Raw genomic sequence first — 6,000 nt, 5'->3', positions numbered from 1 at the left:
ACCCAGCTAAGCCACTCCGTGAATCCTGACCCTCACAAACTGTGTATGATAATAAATGTTTCAAGCTGCTAAATTTGAGGGTAATTTGTTACACAGCAATAGATAACTAATAAAACATACAACCCCACACGTTTCTCACCTAAACCCTGTGAGAGGCCAGGCGCAGTGGCTCTCGCCTATAATCCCAACATTTTGGGAGGCCAAGGCGGGCAGATTGCTTGAGACCAGGAGTTCGAGACCAGCCTTCGCCAATGTGGCGAAACCCTGTCTCTACCAAAAATACAAAAATTAGCTGGGCGTGGTAATATACACCTGTACTCCTAGCTACTTGGGAGGCTGAGCATGAGAATTGCTTGAACCCAGGATACAGAGGTTGCAGTGAATCAAGATCACACCACTGCACCCCAGCCTGGGTGACACAGCAAGACTAGGTCTAAAAAAATAACCAAAAAAACAAAACCCTGTAAAGAAGGTATTAGCCTCACTCTTTCTTTTTTTCTTGTCTTTTTTCTTTTTTTGTTTTTGAGACAGGGTCTGGCTCTGCCACCCAGGCTGGAGAACAGTAGCACAATCATAGCTCAGGGTAGCCTCGACTTCCTGGGCTCAAGTGATTCTCCCACCTCAGGCTCCAGAGTAGCTGAGACTACAGGCACACGCCACCAAGCCCGGTTAATTTTTGTAATTTTTGTAGAGACAGGGTTTCGCCATGTTGCCCAGGCTAGTCTCGAACTCCTGAGCTCAGGCAATCCACCCACCTCTACTTCCCACAGTGCTGCTATTTTAGACATGAGCCACCACACCCAGGCTAGCCTCACTTTTTTCTCAGTGAAGACACAGAAAATCAGTGAGATTAAGGAACTGTTATAAAACTTCTCAGCTTAACACAGAAAAAACTGGATACAAATCCAGGTCAGGCACCTGCTATCTCTGAAAAAACAAAATAATCACACTTCTCTTGCTCAAATAATCTTACCATTAAAGTCTGTCACTCTGTTATCATTTGGGATTTCAACATCTGGTAATAATAAGAGTAGTAATTATTAAAAATATACCATGGGAAGCTGTTTGTGTAACCCATAAATGTTCGAGGTTTCACGGTCATGATTTGCAAATAGAGAAATGACAACATGTGGGAAGGGAAGAGATAACTTGAAAGGAGAATCGAAAATGGGCACAGTCAAAATCATCTATGGTTATTTTTAGCACAAAGAAAGAACTGTTGGCAGACATTGCTGAAAAGGTAGGTCCATTTTCATCTGTGGTGTTTAGAAAGGCACAATATCATTGCAAAATAATTGCTTATTGAGAACACAAACAGGCCTTGAAAATATGAAGCAGGTTTTAGAAATACAGACCCATTTCTACGTGGCCCGTACAGAAATGGCAGAAGGGGTCACCCAGAAGCAGCGCCCTGGGGTCCGATCTCTATCAGCTTCCAAATGGTTAGTAGCAACAGCGGGTCTGCTGTGCACATGCAGCTTCCAAACACATCCCTGCACCTCCCGCCTATTCAGAAGTTCTGGAGCCGCTATAGAAAGCAGTGTAATTCGAGCCATGCAGATGGATAATAGAGAGAACTGCAGGGTGCACGTCAAATTAGGTGTAAAGCAGCAGTTTTCATTCATGGAATCCTGAAACTAGGGTGGGTCAAGGTTGGTGTGTGAGACACATTACAAGGCCTTTGTAATTAATAACAGCTAAGGCACTGCCTTTTCAAATGATTCACCTTTTGTTTTTAAAGACAATGTAAAAGAGAGAATTTATCATAACATCCCTCACCCTCACAGGATACGTGTATCTTGTGTATCTGTTTTATTGAGATAAAATAAATAAATAACATACATCCTATGCAATGTACCCATTTAAAGTGTATAATTCAACGGCTTTTAGCATATTTACAGAGTTGCATCACCATCACCACAATCAATTTTGGGATGTTTTCATCATGTCCAAAAGAAAGCCCGTGCCCATTAGCAGTCACTCCCCATCCCTCCATCCATCCTCCCAGCCCGAAGCACCACTCATCTACTTTCTGTGTCTATAGATTTGCCTATTCCGGATATTTCACAAAAATGGAATACAATATGTTGTCTTTCGTGACTGGATTCTTTCACTTAAATTGTTTTCGGGGTTCATCTATGTGGTAGCATGCATCAGTACTTCATTCCTTCTTATTACTGAATTAAAATATTCTGTTGTATGAATATAACACATTTTGCTTATCTATTCATCAGTTGCTAGACATTTGGGTTATTTTAACTCTTTGGCTATTATGGATAATGTTGCTGTGGATATTTGGGATTTTCATTGTTGTTGTTGTAGTTGTTTTTGAGATGGAGTCGCTCTGTCGCCCAAGCTGGAGTGCGGTGGCGTGATCTTGGCTCACTGGAACCTCCGCCTCCCAAGTTCAAGTGATTCTCCTGCCTCAGCCTCCTGAGTAGCTGGGATTATAGGCATGCACCACCACACCTGGCTAATTTTTGTATTTTTAGTAGAGATGGGGTTCTGCTATGTTGTCCAGGCTGGTCTCGAACTTACGGGTTCAAGTGATCCGCCCACCTTGACCTCCCAAAGTGCTGGGATTACATGCATGAGCCACCACGCCCGGCCTGCTATGGACATTTGTGTGCAAGTTTTAATGGGACATATATTTTCAGTTTTCTTAGATGTATACCTAGGAGTAGAATTGCTGAGTCATATGGTAACTCTATGTTTAACATTTTAAAGAACTGCCAGACTGTTTACCAAACCAGCCGCACCATTTATGTGGGTTCCCCAGCAATGTATCAGGGTACCAATTTCTCTATATCCTTGACAATACTTTGCTGGGAGACATGGGGTGATAGGGGTGTGATGGCTAAAGGGTCAGAGGTTTCTTTCTGAGGTGATGAAAATATTCTCAGACATTGTGATGATGGTCATACAACTCTTCGAATATACTAAAAATCATTGATTTATATACATTAAATGGGTAGCTTGTATGGCTTGTGAATTCTATCTTAATAAAGATTACTTAAAACAATCAATCAAACAAAAGCAGCAAATGCCAGAGGGGTGAGGAATGGGGAGAGAGAAGTGCAGGCCAATCTGAGGTTTTATAAGTGCATCTGCTCATCTGGTCATCCACTCATTCATTTGTTCATTCATGAAGTATGCATTGAGTACCTGCAGGTACCAGACCTTGTTCTAGGTGCCAGGGATACAACAGTGAATAGAAAAAGTCCTGGCTCTGAAAAATTAAACATAGTAAGGGAATGGAAGAAATATGAAAGGTGGTCAGGAAAAGCCTATTCCAGGGGGTATAGTAGTATTGAAGCTAAGACCTGAATGAAGAGTGGCAGCAAATCACGTAGAAGATCTGGAGCAAAAGCATTCTAAACAGAAAGAACAAGTACAAAGGCCCTCAAAGTAAGACCATGCTTTTTTTTTTTTTTTTTTTTTAAAGGCAGGGTCTTACTCTGTTGCCCAAGCTGGAGTACAGTGGCACAATCCTAGCTCACTGTAACCCTGAACTCCTGGGCTCCAGCGATCCTCCCACTTCACCTTCCCAAGTAGCTAGGCCCACAGGTGCACACTACCATGCCCGGCTAACTTTTTGTAGAGATGGGGTTTCGCCATGTTGGCCAGGCTGGTCTCTAACTCCTGGCTTCAAGTGATCCTCCCATCTCAACCTCCCAAAGTGCTGGGATTATAGGCCTGAACCATCACACCTGGCCTAATATTATTTTATTTTTTTGAGCCATAGTCTCGCTATGTCGCTCAGGCTGGAGTGCAGTGGCATGATCTTCGCTTACTACAACCTCTGCCTCCCAGGTTCAAGTGATTTACCTGCCTCAGGCTCCCTAGTAGCTGAGATTACAGGCAAGCAAGCGCCACCACGCCTGGCTAATTTTTGTATTTTTAGCAGAGATGGGATTTTGCCATGTGACCTCAAGTGATCCACCCACCTTGGCCTCCCTAAATGTTGGGATTATAGGCATGAGCCACCATGCCCAGCCTGATATTCTAAATACATCACATAAGAATATATGTTGCTTTTTGGCTGGGGGCGGTCGCTCATGCCTGTAATACTAGCAATTTGGGAGGCTGAGGTGGGTGGATCACTTGAGGTCACATGGCGAAACCCTATCTCTACTAAAAATACAAAAAATTAGCTGGGTGTGTTGGCATGCACCTGTAATCCCAGCTACTCAGGGGACTGAGGCATGAGAATCGCTTGAACCTGGGAGGCAGTGGTTGCAGTGAGCCGAGATTGTGCCACTGCACTCCAGCCTGGGTGAGACAGCGAGACTCTGTCTTAAAAAAAAACAAAAAGAATATATATTCCATTTTAAATTTTCTAATTTTTTGGATGGTTGTTTTCCTATGAGTTGGAAATACTGTGGTGAGTGCTTAGTCTGTCAACAAATACCATATTCTTTTAGCACAGCTATACTGTGATTGCATTAAAAAACACAATTAAAAACAGAATAATTCACATTCCACTGGATTATTGTTCAGGCATGCATATCAGCCCAGCTACTGCTTCTACCCATGCTGCTATCTCATCCCTCACACAAGTGTGGCTCCTAAGGGCACCCCTAACTATCATAACGTATTCTGAACTTGTTTCAATCTTGCATCCAAGAGAAAGCAGGAGTGTGGGAGTGGTTGAGAAAACAGGTTGTAAGATGGGGGTTTGGAGCTGTATTACTCTTTACCAGACTGGCACTGAGGACCCCAACCCTGCTGGTAGCTGGAACAAGCCTTTGGCATAAGCTGGTATCCGATTGTTAAGACTTGCACTAGTGGCGAATTGGGATGGGATGCTTGTGGAAGGGAATATGGGGGAACTAATAAAGACAATGACATCGGGTGGCAATTGCTAAGCTCCATGCCCTTGACAAAAATTTATAAAGGAGTAGGAATGATTAACAGGCAATTGAGAACCATGTATAAAAGCTAGAGGACCCTCTTGACAGCACACAATGAGGCAAACTTCAAGGTTGTAACCTTCAAGGATCATTTTCCTCTTTATCTCACTAGTATTGTCCCTCCAGGAACCAGACAGAACCTGGAAGATGACAGCAGACTATCACAAACCCACAGAAGTAGTAGCCCTGTTGCTGCCACCACACCAGTTTTGGTATCTTTGCTAGAGCAGATTAACACAGCCCCGGGTACATTTTATGTGGACATTGATTTGGTGAATTGGTTCTTTTCTAGCCCTAGGAGAAAAGTGGATCAGAAACAGTATGCATTCACATGGAACGAACAACAGTCTACATTCACAGATTTGCCCCAGGGCTATGTTAACTTTCAGCATCTATCAATCACAATATAGCCTGAAGAGGTCTGGACCATCTGGACATACTGTAGAACACTGCATTGATCTTTTACATCAATGACATTATATTGATTCAGCTGGGTGGAAAAAAGTGGATAGCACATTAGAGGCCTTGGATGACACATGTATTCTACAGGGTAGGAGATTAAAAACTGCAAAGATTCAGGGGCCTCCCACATAAGATGTTTAGGGGTCCAGAGTTCGGGCATGCCAGGATATATCATCCAAAGAAACAGATAAATTATTGCATCTTGCACCTCCCACCATGTAGAAAGAAGCGTTAAAGCCTGATAGGCCTCTTTGGGTTCTGGACACAGTATATTCCACATCTGGAAATACTGCTCCAACCCATGCCATCAATGCAGGTGACATAAAAGGCTCCCAGCATTAACTGGAGCTCAGAGCATAAAAAGGTTATACAGCAAGGTCCAGGCAGTCTGCTACTTGGTCATTTGTGCTTCCATAGATGGTATTAGTGTTAGTGGTAGGAAAAGATGCTGTGTGGAGTTGATGACAAGCTCTACTGGGAGAATGACAACACAAGCCCCTGCAGTATTGGAGCAAGGCCACGCCATCTGCAGTGGAGACTTTACGTGCCTTTTGAGAAAAACTCCTGGTGTGCTACTGGCCTGATCACAGACACCAAGTGACCATATGCCAGGAATTACTCATCA

Source organism: Piliocolobus tephrosceles, chromosome 6 (assembly GCF_002776525.5).
Source record: "Piliocolobus tephrosceles isolate RC106 chromosome 6, ASM277652v3, whole genome shotgun sequence".
Taxonomy (NCBI): domain Eukaryota; kingdom Metazoa; phylum Chordata; class Mammalia; order Primates; family Cercopithecidae; genus Piliocolobus; species Piliocolobus tephrosceles.
Note: the sequence above shows the minus strand (reverse complement) of the source record.